Source organism: Crotalus tigris, unplaced genomic scaffold, assembly GCF_016545835.1.
Source record: "Crotalus tigris isolate CLP2741 ecotype Arizona unplaced genomic scaffold, ASM1654583v1 scf7180000024115.3125172, whole genome shotgun sequence".
NCBI lineage: Eukaryota > Metazoa > Chordata > Lepidosauria > Squamata > Viperidae > Crotalus > Crotalus tigris.
The window spans coordinates 680,262-693,526 of NW_024100392.1; the positions used below are offsets into that span (position 1 = coordinate 680,262).

The window sequence follows — 13,265 nt, forward strand, 5'->3', positions numbered from 1 at the left end:
GTCATATATTCCTAATGGCTCACTGCAGTTAGATCTCTTGTTGCTTCTTCTGCACTAACTGTCCCAGATATAACAAATCAGTACAAGTGATTTGTTACAATGCCTTGGTAAGGCCACACTTGGAATACTGCATCCAGTTTTGATCACCACGATATAAAGATGTTGAGACTCTAGAAAGAGTACAGAGAAGAGCAACAAAGATGATTAGGGGACTGGAGGCTAAAACATATAAAAAACGGTTGCTGGAATTGGGTATGTTTAGTTTAATGAAGAGAAGGATGAGGGGTGACATGGTAGGATGTTCCAATATCTCAGGGGCTGCCACAAAGAAGTCAAGCTATTCTCCAAAGCACCTGAAGGCAGGACAAAAAGCAACGGATGGAAACTAACCAAAGAGAGAAGTAACCTAGAACTAAGGAGAAACTTCCTGACAATTAGAACAATTAAACAATGGAACAACCTGCCTCCAGAAGCTGTGAATGCTCCAACACTGGAAGTTTTTAAGAAGAGACTGGACAGCCATTTGTCTGAAATGGTACAGGGTTTCCTGCTTGATCAGGATATTGGATTAGATGACCTCCAAGGTCCCTTCCAACTTTTTATTATTATTATTGTTATTGTTGTTATTATTATTATTGTTGTTGTTGTTAATCTTTTCTGCACGAGAAGGAGCACATTTATAATTCTTTATATAGAACAGTCAAAGGCTGCAAGAAATCTGTTATTATATAATAAAGATGATGATGATTCTAAAGGAATAGGAATTATAAATGCATTAAGCCATGATAGATTTTTTTTAGTTTTAGATTTTTTTGCAAAAGAAAAAAATGGAAGAAAAATTAACAATTTGCCAATGAATTGCCATGGCATGGTCTTAGAGATACCTGGGGCCACTGATGCACTGCAAGATCCCAGAAAGTTCCTCTGGACATACTAGTAATTCTGGATGGCCTGACTATTCTGCCTAAAAGGCTGAAGGTGACGATAGTGCTTCTCATTATAAGCCACCGAAGCCTTAAATGCTAGTGGCAGTTCCAGGATCACCCCTTCTCCCAAGGCATATACGGTAACTTCATACAAAATGGGTTGAATTGCCTCTTATCTAGAGTAAGGAATCAATTATAGCTCATCTGTCTTTGCTGCTCTTGATCCAGAAGCCTTCCCAAAGCTCTTCAAGAAAGGAGGGGCTTCTCAGAGGATATTGGGCATAATCCATTGTCAAGATGAAAGCCAAATGAGAGGGCATTTCGTTTAATCTAGCAAGAATGTTCTAAACAGAACAGAAAAGAGAGAGAATGACTGAAATGAATGGGGAAACTATTCCCTCTGTATGTGAAGAAATGTCAAACCAACAACTAGTCCTGCCAAATCTGCCCTAAAACCAAAAGGTTTGCTGAGGAGGATTTGATACTTCTGTGTTTGCCTAGCTGAACATGATATGCATTATTTTTTGTTCAACTAACATGTCTTTTTTCTTTGACTGTTTTTTGTTACTGCTTTCAAACCCATCCAGACAATAGGAGGCACTGGAGTCAAAAATTCTACAAACAAAACCACAGTTCAAGCAAAAAACTAGTCAATATTATGAAAAATGTGCTTTTCAGATTCTCTCAGCTTCAAAGGGATTACAATTCTCATAAAACACATTTTTGAGAGAGAATTGCTTCAGACAAAATGCTATTTATTGGACAAGTTTTTTTCAAAGCCCAGCCTTGCAAGCTATATAAATATATAAAGAGCTTGGCTTAAGGGAACATCGTTTTTGACTTGATTATTCCAAGAGCTGCCTTGAAAATTTCATGAAAATAATACCATTATTTGTTTACTTGATGGATTTCAGATTACATTTAAAGTTTTGCATATTTTTAAAATAAACACTCTACTAAATTACTAAAATAAGCTATTTGATTATGTTCTGTGACATATAATCTTGTAAACTGTCTTTTTCAACCATAGTGCTAATCTTTTTAAACAACAGTCTTATTACAAGATGTAATCCATTTTGTCAGGTGTATCATATAATTATATATGATGAGAAAAAGGAAACATAAGATGTAGTATATATTTCTACTGATCTCATATTGGCAGAGCCATTATGAACATCAGAAAGCACAAAACTCTATATATTGGATTTTAAGCCTTACTAGATATGGATTGATTTATGGCTTAAAATGGTTAAATAAGATGTTATTGAATAAAAATTAATTTAAGATTTGAATTTAATAAGAAGACGTTTGTCTATATATTAATAGGTTTGTTGTGGTAATAGTAATTTTGGGAGGAGGTTAAAGGAGTTTGACACAGATATTGAGGGAGTGATAGTTTCTTTTCTTTTTCTCTTTTCTTTTTTGAATTAATATTATTACTATTAGGAATGATAGCTATTTTGTAATGGAAGAAGAATAAGAAAAAAAATAAGATATGATATTAATGTTTATTGATTATGTTATGGAAAAAGGGAATGGGGAGACACCCGAAGTGTTAATTATGTATTTAGAGTAACAATATGGAAGATAGTAACTGAAATAGTAAAGCTTTATACAGGATTTGGATTTATTTAGATGAAATGTTACTGATTAAGAAAAAAAGAAGAAGAAATGTTATTAATAAATGAATATTGATTGTGTTAATGGGAAAAAACAGTATGGAGAGACATTTGAAGTGTTAATTATGTATTTATGTTACCAATATGGAATATAGCAATTGAAATAGTAAAGCTTAATATAGGATTTGGATTTATTTAGATGAAATCTTATTGACTGTTTTGACTGACTTAGTTGTACTGAAATATATTAACTTGAATAAATATACTACTAGAGGGAATAGAGGGGGATGCATTTTTTAAAAATGATTTAATTTGATCTTTACGAGTATGATTTTGTATTTGGACAATTGATTGCCCTGCCACCACAGTGATTCTTAAGCACTGGTTTGTAAAATGAAAAAACTAATAAAACTTTTTTTTTTTTTAAAGAAAGCACAAAACACCAAAGCTAGATATTTCCTCTGTTGGGGACACCAATGTGATAAAAAATAATGCTTTATTTTTTGTTTTTGTTTTTAAAATCAGGACGTCTGTTAAAAAAATAAGGTGATATGGAAGAAGCAAGAATATTTCAACATTGGGGAAACAAAACAGCCTCTTCATAAACAGAAGACACAACATAGGAGAACAAATCCATCGGGACAAGATTCAGCAGTCCATCTGCATTTAAAAGACAAAGGCCACTCTTTCAAAGACAGCAAAGTCCACATTTTGGACTGGTTTGAATGAGGGGGTCAAAGAGGCCATCTATGTCAAAACTGAACAGCCGTCTTTCAAAAGAGGGGGAGGGATACAACATCATTTATCTCCAGTCTACAACACAGTCCTTTCAACAGTTCCAAGAAGGCTTCATACACATTTGCACTGCTCAGGTGACCCTGAGGACACAGGTAAAGTGGCCTCAATGACTCCCTAAAACAGGCATGTCAAATTGCCGGCCCACAGGCCAGATGCGTCACGCCAAAACTGTGCCCATCCCATTGCCGGCAATGGGGAAAAAGTCACCATACGTCGCGCAACGTCACGTGATGTCGTGAGTTTTACACGCCTGCTCTAAAAGAATGCAAATGACCAGATATCTACAAGGAATATAAATCCTCCGATTCCCCACCATCCAGCCAGAGTTGAAGAAGCTTCTTGGATGAGAAGAGAAATGTCTTTAAAGAAAAACAAAAAAGTCTAGTTGCCTCTTGAAAAATCACCTTAGGGACAACCATGGCCTGAATGACAGAGAATATCTGCAGACATTTACATTTGAATCTTTTGAGTAATGAAAGGGATGCCCATTTTTCATTGAATCACAGAATAAAAGGGATGAATGGGTTCTCCAAGATGCAATAAACAGATGTGGATGTAATGCTGGTTGGGTGAATTTAGGCCAGTCACAGGGTTGTGGTTGTGGGGGAAATAGGAAGAAAGTATTAGCTATGTTTATCACCTTGAGTTATTTGTAAAAAAAAATGGCCAAGGTTTTGAGAGCTAGAACATCCCAGCTGTGACAGATATGGGAAGATATATCTGGAGATGAGTAGAACACTGCACACATGGAATGTAACTTCATCATGGATGAGAAAGTTGATCTGCCATGAATTACAGAGACCTGGCTGGAAGTGCCCCTTTTAGAGATATGCCCAGCTGACTTCCAGACAGGCATCTAGGTTAGGAATGGTGGAGTGTGGTGGTGGTCATCTGAGACTCATGGGAGACATCCAGGGTGCTGCTGCTTAGATTGCTGGAGTGAAACATTATTTCTTGGGTTTTAAGAGGGATCAGTTGGGATTTTTGCCTTTGTACCAGGCTCTCTGCTGCATAACAACCTAGCTGCCTGACCTTCTTGACTCCATTACCAGGCTTATGGTCTTGGGTGAGTAGCTGAGTGCTTTTTTGTCCTTTGGGCCAATTATGCCCATTCCTGAACTGGGAGGCTCTGCTCACTGTCACTTATGCCCTCACAACCTCCTGTCTGAACTACTGCAAAAGGCTCTACTGTATATGGGGCTTTTATTGAGGAGTATTTGGAAAGTTCAGCTAGTACCCAAATGCAATGCATAGTTGTAAATGGTGTTGGCTGTTTGGCACACCACTGCTTCAGGGGCTGCATTGGCTGAGTGTGTTTCTGAATGCAATTGAAAGTGCTGGTTGTCATCTTTAAAGACCTTCATGGCTTGAGATTGGGTTATCTTCTTCCAGTTATTTTTATCCAACGTGGTCTGGTGGGATGGGCATACTCTGGGTTCTGTCAGCAAAGGATTGTTGGATGGCAGGAACTAGAAGTTGTGCCATTTCTGCTTTAGCACCTCCCCTCTGGAATATCCTACCTTCTAAGAGTAGGATGGTCCTGACCCTGTTGGCCTTCTGGAAGGCCTTGAAGACCTGATTATGCGCCCAGGCTTTAAGTCCCGAATATGTGAAGGGCCCCCACTTCCTGATTATGCTAACACTGATGGATTATAGTATCTCTTGACTGCTATTTATAGTTAATTTCTTTTTGTGTCATGTTTCAATTGTTTTTATGATTATTTGCCATCCAATGTCATGGGTTTGAGATAAATGATTATACTTACTGAATAAATAAACAAATACATGAATACATAAATATGTTTTCCACAGACATTTAAATGGTTTGCCAGTTTATTGTTTCCCATGTCATACTATTGTTTTCTGTTGTTTAAAATTGTTCTGAGTCTAAACCTAAATTTACTGTAGTTCTCCCTTAAGCACAAAAAACTGGCTGGATTATTTTGGGCCTATCATTCTTTTTAGTCCTAGCCAGGGAAGTTTTTTTTTTTAAAAAAATATCTATGAACATGGACATGACTAGCATGGTGGATGATGATCCATAACATTCAGTAATGAAGCTTTCATTCTGTGGTGGATTGATTGAAGCTATTAATAGTTACATATAGCTGATCACAATCAAAACTGTGTGGCTTCTAAGCTTATGAGTATCTGTCTTGTCCATATTTCTTACTTCTAGGACTTCTGAGGTTGCACAGATTTTTTTGTCAACGAATCCTCCTGGACAGAGCTGTTTGAAGACCATAATACTATAAGCAGTAAGTCTTCATGCAGAAATCCTTCTGAATGGCTGTGATCATCATGTCATAGGACTACAGCACAATCCTCTATATAGCAGCCTTTTAAATGGCTGCAAAGGTGACAATCATTCTATGGCAGTAAAGTGATACACAGAGTATTATTTGCACCTGCTTTTTAATTGTAATTTGGAATTTTGGAGCATAGATACAAATATTGAAACAGGTAATATAAAGAGGAGAGAATGTGAAGAAAAATCCATTCTAAACAAAGCAAACACAAACACCAGGATGTTGAAAGGTGCATGAACACATATTAAACTCCAAAGGCAATAGGGACAGAAGTGCACAATGTCAGTATCCTAATTTTTAACTGAAATAAAGTACTGATGCTGAGCATAAATGTGAACTGAAAATAGACTATCTGCATGGATTGAAGTTGAAGTTCCTGCCAACAGACTTGGTAACATTACAGAGTTTGATGGAAAGGAATGACTTTTCTTTGGGAAAATGCAGAAAACAGGAGCAGAGGTTGGTTGGATTAACTACAGGATGATTTCCTTGTTATGAAACTACTGCACCAATAGGTGGAGTATACTGCTGGCAGGTGTTCTACTTACTGAATTTCAGAAATCTGATCACTAGATGGTAGCCGTGGTCCATTCAATTTCATATAGACATTGCTTGAAATGACTTCTATAGTATGGTCATAGAGCTGCCTTGCTCAGCCTAGTACCCTCCAGATGTCTTCATCCAATTCCCATGATGGTCGAGAATTCTGGGAATTGATGCTCAAAAACATCTGGAAGACCCTATTTATTTAAGTCAGATAAATAATTGTTTGAGTCTCCCCTGGTTACACTAGACATTACAAGATTGCTACACTGAAAACATAATGTGAATACTATTCACAGTGTTGCCTCTTTTCTTTTCTTAGGAAAAAGAATTCTTTTCTTTAAAGGATTGTGTAATGCAGGAAGGACTCTGAGGGCAAATTCACAGGACCATTTTTTTAAAGCAATGACTATTGAGCAGAGCCGTCATTACCTCATCTTTTTGGCATGGGAATTATCTTTGTTAATGCTCCAAACAGACGTCAAGTTTACAGCTGATCACATCTTAGTATACTGTTTTAGAAACATCTCAAGACATTTTTATGACCTTGTAGTTAAACAATTGTGCTACTTAAAATAAATTTAATGTAACAGCCCTCCTGTACTTAATCAATTCAGACTTAGAGTCTTTCCATAAGCACAGACCAGGCTGCCCAGGGGACAGTGCAACAGGAAAAAAATGCTTCACTCTTATTTTAAGTCCTTTGTGAACTGTAAAATTCCTGCATGTTTCCCATCTGCATTGGTCCTGTAAGAAGCCTGGGATTCTCAATTTCTTTTGTACCTATGGGCAAATTTGAGGATATTATTAGCATTTTCATGCACATTAACAGAATAACAGAGTCGGAAGGAACCTTGGAGGTCTTCAAGTCCAATCCCTTGCTTGAGCAGGAGACTCTATACCATTTCAGAAAAATGGCTATCCAATTTCTTCTTAAGAACCTCCAGTGATGGAGCACCCCAGCTTCTGGAAACAAGCCATTCCACTGATTAATTGTTCTCACTGTCAGGAAATTTCTCCCTAATTTTATTTTGGATCTCTCTTTGATAATCTTCCATATGTTACTACTTGTCCCGCCCTCAGGTGTTTTGAAAAATAGGTTGAATTCTTCTTCCTAGTGACAGCTCCTCATATATTGGAAGACTGCTATCATGTCATCACTTGTCCTTTTCTTCATTAGATTAGACATCCTTAGTTCCTGCAACTGTTCATTGTACAGTTTAGAGTAGCAACATCTCTTTTGTATCGTAGTGATCAGAACTGGATGCAGTATTCCAGGTGGTGTACTTGAAGTGTTAACATGGCACATATGGCCAATCATATAATGCTGATTTTATTAAAAGAAAAAGTAGTAAGATTGATCACTATTAACTTTTCTAGCTTCCTAGGAAGCTGTCTATATTTTCAGCTGTCTTTTTTCTGACAGTTAGACATACTTCCAAATAAGGCTGCAGCTTCCCACCATTTTATTTTCCAAGATGGACATCCATAGGCATTATTGGAAGTACCTATTATGTTTAAGGCTGGTCCTCTGATTGCAGCATGCCAGCATTCCATTTTTCTTCAATGAACATAATAGTAAAAAAGTAAAATTAAACCTGGGCAGGCATTATTAATGCCAGTGAGCATCAACAGTGGCATTGCCATGCATAGTAGCAGGGACTCAAGTAGTATGCAAAGAGAAATATCTTTCTCCAATAAATTATGTAAACATATTAAGAACCCATTTACTTACTATTAACCATACCAAATTAGGATTACAAAAATCCAAAGAACCATTAGCTGATAGCAAATAGTTACAATTTCTGTATTTTTATGTTACTGCCTAATAGTCTAGCTTTTTGCAGTCCAGATTTGGTATCCCTAAGAAAGTCCAGCACCTCACCTTCAGATTAAAGCTAAAAATTTCCCATGTCCACTTGTGTCCGACTCTAGGGGATGGTGCTTATCTCTGTTTCTTAGCCAAGGAAGATTACAGGTCTTATATTCATTTAATTTGTTCCCCCTGCCCCATTCTCTCATTTGGGAAATCCTGCTTGCCAGTCTGATAAACTTTCTCTGAAAATCTGTACTTTTGCCTTTTAAACTCATTTAAATCACAGCAGCATTGCCACTACGCCTGAATGCTAAATGCATACAGTATGTTAGTTTAAACATTTTAAAAGGTTGCTAGAAAGAAGAAGGGTAACATTTTTAACCAAAGTGCCCTTCAAATGACTAAATAAAGTACTGTAATAAAAATGAATGGTCCCTTGGTGTTTCTTTCAATATAATTGTTTGACTGGCTGCTATGATACAGACTGTATAAAAAGACTTAATACTGCTGTCATCTGCTTTATCCTCCCTATTCTGTATGAGCTTTGGAATAGATATATCAGGCACCAATTCTGATGCATTCCTCTTGATTAAAGAAGGATGCTAAGAATGTATGAATTCCTGATGACCTTTCACTGCAAACTGTGAACTTTGCTCACTACCCATGATGCATACTTAGGCATCATTACTCAGGCTCTTAGCCAGGACTTTTTCTTGGCCATTACTTATTTAGCGACATTTCTCAAACAAAGTGAGGAATGAAAGAAACTGCTTAAGTAAACTTTGAGCTCTTTTCTTGAAACTGTCACCTCTAAGTTCATGGGGAAGCTCAAGGGAGAACATTGCTGTTTGTAATAGAGGGAAAGTAGAATTTGTGTCTACTACCCATTTAGGCAGGCACAACTATTACTGCCTTTTTAGTCCAAAATTCATGTTACCACACATTTTTAGGCTTAATTCAAATTCCTCTTGGGGTTAAGAAATAAATTAAGCTTAGAAATTTGACATAAATTCAAAGATCATTCCACAGACTGGACATTTCAAACTTCTTTTTTCAAATTTAAATCTGATGAATATCAACCTGAAACAATCTTCTATCCTACATCATGAGATTTTATTCAAGTAGAAATCCAGGCAACAGAAAGATTTGTGTAAATCAGCCATTTATAATTAAATATTCTTTAAGAGACTCATGTAGGATTACATTCACTGTGATTTCAGGTTGACATGACCCTCTATATTGATTGAGGTTTCTAAACCAACTTTAAGATTAAAGTTAACTTCATGACTGAAATGGTACATAAGTTATTTAGTACCTATTTGCATACATACATTTAATGACGTTGGTTTGGAAATTCATTATTGTCTACTTCTATGCAAAAATCTTTTCTACTACTTTGTTGTTATTGTTGTTTTGCAACTATTAAGTACAGTGCATTGAACCCAGGGACTTCTCCATGCAACTATATACCATAACTGAGCTATGATATATCAGAGATTATGACAGAACACTAATAGTTGAAACCAAACAGACAAATTCTTGTCCTTATTATACCATAACTAAAACCAACCTGTTGAACAAGTACCCTTGAGTTTCCCATAAGTATTTCCCTTCATTTTGTGGTTGAAATAGGAGTGCACATCACAAATAGTTCTTTATTTATAACATACTTGAATGTATTTCTTTTTCCTCTGGTTTCAATAATTTCTAAAACATGTATTTTCCCACAAAGTACCTTTATAGCTATTTAATAATGTAAAGTGGAGCCAGTTTTAACCTGAATTGCAGCAAAGGAATCCAGGAAAAATGAAGACTCATACAAGCACATTCTTAAAATACTTCATTGTTTTAGTAAAAAATCTAAATCCTTCACTTAGACCAGGGATAAGCAACCTTGGCTCTTTTATAACTCGTGGACTTCAATTCCCAGAATTCCCGAGCCAGCTTAGCTGGCTCAGGAATTCTGGGAGTTGAAGTCCACAAGTCATAAAAGAGCCAAGGTTGACTACCCCTGACTTAGACTAATATTTTCACACGATGGAGATTTTTTTTTAAAAAAATGTTAGGCTTTTAAGAACTGTTAAACCATCCTAATTTTGCCACAATGCCTACTTTCAGAGAGTTTTATTTCCTAATTAATTTTTCTGTGTCTGTCAATTTCCACTGCTGCCTTTCACGTCCTTTGTCTTCAAGGTTGGGTTGGAGTTTGGCTCCCCTAGTTCTTAAGCCATCAGTTGACAAATGATAAGAGTTTCTGTCCAAACATCTGGAGGGCACTAAATTGGAGATGGGTGTTTTAACACACCCTTGTAATTATTTATCAAACACAACACAGCAATGTCTGCTTCTGAGGGAAGTTGGTGGGATTTACATGCAGGAAATCCAAAAAGAGTAGTCTCCTGTTTTTGGCAGAGACAAATCCAGTGTTGCTTTTGGTTAAAGATCAGAATTTTGATTGGATACAAATGCACTTGGCAGAAAATATTAAGCCAAAACATTAAAAGAACTGTGGAAGATTAGAAGGTAGAGCTTGCTTTATAAGATTTGGTTTGAGGATAAATTCCTATCAACAGCATGTTCTCAATTTCTTAGGGCCGATTTTAAAAGACATATTTCTCTCATTCCAGAGATGTGTCTATGAAGGAATGAGTTTTTGATTCAGGGATTCAAAGCTTATCCTTATTAAATCCTAAGGCACTCTGGAGACTTCCTTTGGATTTTTTTTCTATGGCAGCCTGCCCTGCGGTAGTATAAAGTTGGAAATTTCTTTTGTGGTTTGCAATGTCAGTTATACTAGTCACTTCATTGCAGTTGTGTAAATTATCAGTTTATACAGTTAGCTTCTACCATAGTCAACTGGATGTCTCTTTATCCAAACAGTAATATATATATTTCTGATTTTTCTCATGTTTTAAAAACATTATTTAAAAAAAATTATTATTTAAAAACAGAATTATTATTTAAAAACAGAATTCTAGAAAGTATTTTGGGTGGGACATATTAGCATCTATTTTATTGGTTCTATAATTGGTTATATGTTAACTGCTGACTGCTTATCTTTGATTCATCACTTTATTATGAGTGTTTTATTGTGTTCTCATGTTTTTTCCCTCTTTATTTAGTATTCTGTGGACTTTTTATTGTATGGTTTATATACATTTTACAGAAGTCTATGGTGGGCTATAAAATAAAAAAATAAATAGTTCCTTAAATAGTTTTTAAGAAATTAAGAAGGAGAAGCTGTGACAATATGGTAATGCCCTTGGATAAAGCCAAATAAATGATTGTAATTTAACTGCTGGAACTCAGCTGGCTATCTGCTTCTTGCATACCATCAAACAATCCCAATCATAGAAAAATAGCCCAAATTATTGTGGAGTTTGATTGGTTTTACAGATGATTAAAATAATGTATCATACCGGCATTTTTCTTTATCAACCAGGACATAGATTTACCTTTCTATAAATACATGTTCACACTAATAGACCTCCAATAAAACACTAACACCTTAATTATCTAAGACCTGTTTTGGTTCATTGTATGGAAGTGAGAAGCATAACTTTTGGAATTGCAGGAAGGTGACAACTGTTGGAGGATCTTCTCTTCTATGAGAACAGGGTGACTTCATATGGTCCCTAGATTATGTCATCTTGTTTGGGTAATGACATGTCTGCAAGAAAGCAACCAAGCTCAGAGAGCACCAAGGACCCCTCATGGTCACTGGAGTTTATTCTTTGTAGGATTGTTGCCTAACATTTATTTTGTTTTCTGTTATTATTTGTAATCTTCAGTTTTAATTTACAAAAGTTTTTTTAAATAAAATGTATAGCTCATGTCACTTATTTAGAGCAAGGTGCATTGAACTTACTTGGTATTTAGGTCTGACTTTATAAAATTAAGCAGGATATGTACAGCATCTGAAAAGAAAATTATCTGTACTTTCCTTCCAACATATTCTAGTTCCTTCTCTCTCTGATACAGAATATAGGAAGTGTTTTCTTAGCAAAATAAATGTTTCTTCCAAAAGTCTCACTTAGGACCAGACAATAGTCATAGGTTTATAAAGACTACGGACACTATGAGCTAATGTCTACTTATTTAAAGTATTCCAATTAAATTTTTTTTAAAAAGTAATTATGGTTTGTGATATTTTTTCTGTTCTACATAAAAAGCACAATGATTCATCAAATCTCAAAAATTATGGCTCATGAAATAAACTTTATTTATAATTCAGGAACAGATTTTTTAAAAAGAAGACTTGCATCATATACGGTCAGTTGACCCATTTAGCTAAATGATATTTGTATAAATAGAGCAAAATCAACTTCATAGAAATAAGTTCCATACATTTGTACACTAGAATTCCTCCAATGCCTTGCAACTCTAAATATCACTGTAGTTTTCTCCAAATAGCCAGCAAGCTATAAAATTGTCAGTTTATTACATCTTAAGTACAAAATAAAAAATTGAGCAACAATAAACTTTGGTAAAGTAAGTGCTCCTTATCCACTCAATGCTCCTCATCATTATTTTCAATATTGCTTAGAAGCCTAATAAACCTTGTTTTCTTTCTCTTTGCTCTAAATACTGTGCCTATGTTACATAGTCACATCCACCCCCAAATTCCCTTTTGGAATAAGCCATGTTTTACAGAATGCAGAAACTGAGTGGCAAATAGTAAATAGAAAGTAAAATTATATCAACACTGTCGCCTGTATTTCTGCACACTTGTTTAGCATTGCAAGCCAGCTTTGCATCTCTACTTTCATGGACTGCTTCATCCTTTGCCTTTTGTTCTTCATCAGCTTTATTACCTCCATCCAACCATAATTCCCTTTTACTAAACCCATTCACCCTTATTTCCATGTTTTTGTTTTTCAGTTTAATCTTCATTCACTCAAAACAGCAGCAATGAATATTTTTTTAAAAAGTTAAGGACCTGTTGAAGGACGTGGTAGAGGTGTTTTTCTTTTTGTTTTGTCTTAATCCTGAGATGATGATGATGATGATGATTGATGATTGATGATGATGATGAGCTATTGAATTGTTTTTCATTCTTAGCTCCCATAGATTTCAGGTCTATAGTTTTATGGGGTCACTCAAGAAAGCAGGAAATACGTGTTGCCAATTTTCAAAACACAAGTGCAACAATTCAATAGACATGAGCTCTGTGTGTGTTTGTTTGTGTAATAAAAAGGGGTTTGGGTATAAGTATTAACTAAATTAGGCAAAACTAGTAGCCAAAGTGAATGAT

General features: G+C 35.6%; 1 protein-coding gene across 6 annotated transcripts in view; it reads right to left on the reverse strand.

Annotated features, from left to right (window-relative positions):
- COL8A1 (collagen type VIII alpha 1 chain) overlaps positions 1 to 13,265 on the reverse strand; it is a 114,418-nt gene that overhangs the window by 16,632 nt on the left and 84,521 nt on the right. The gene's annotated exons all lie outside the window — the stretch shown is intronic.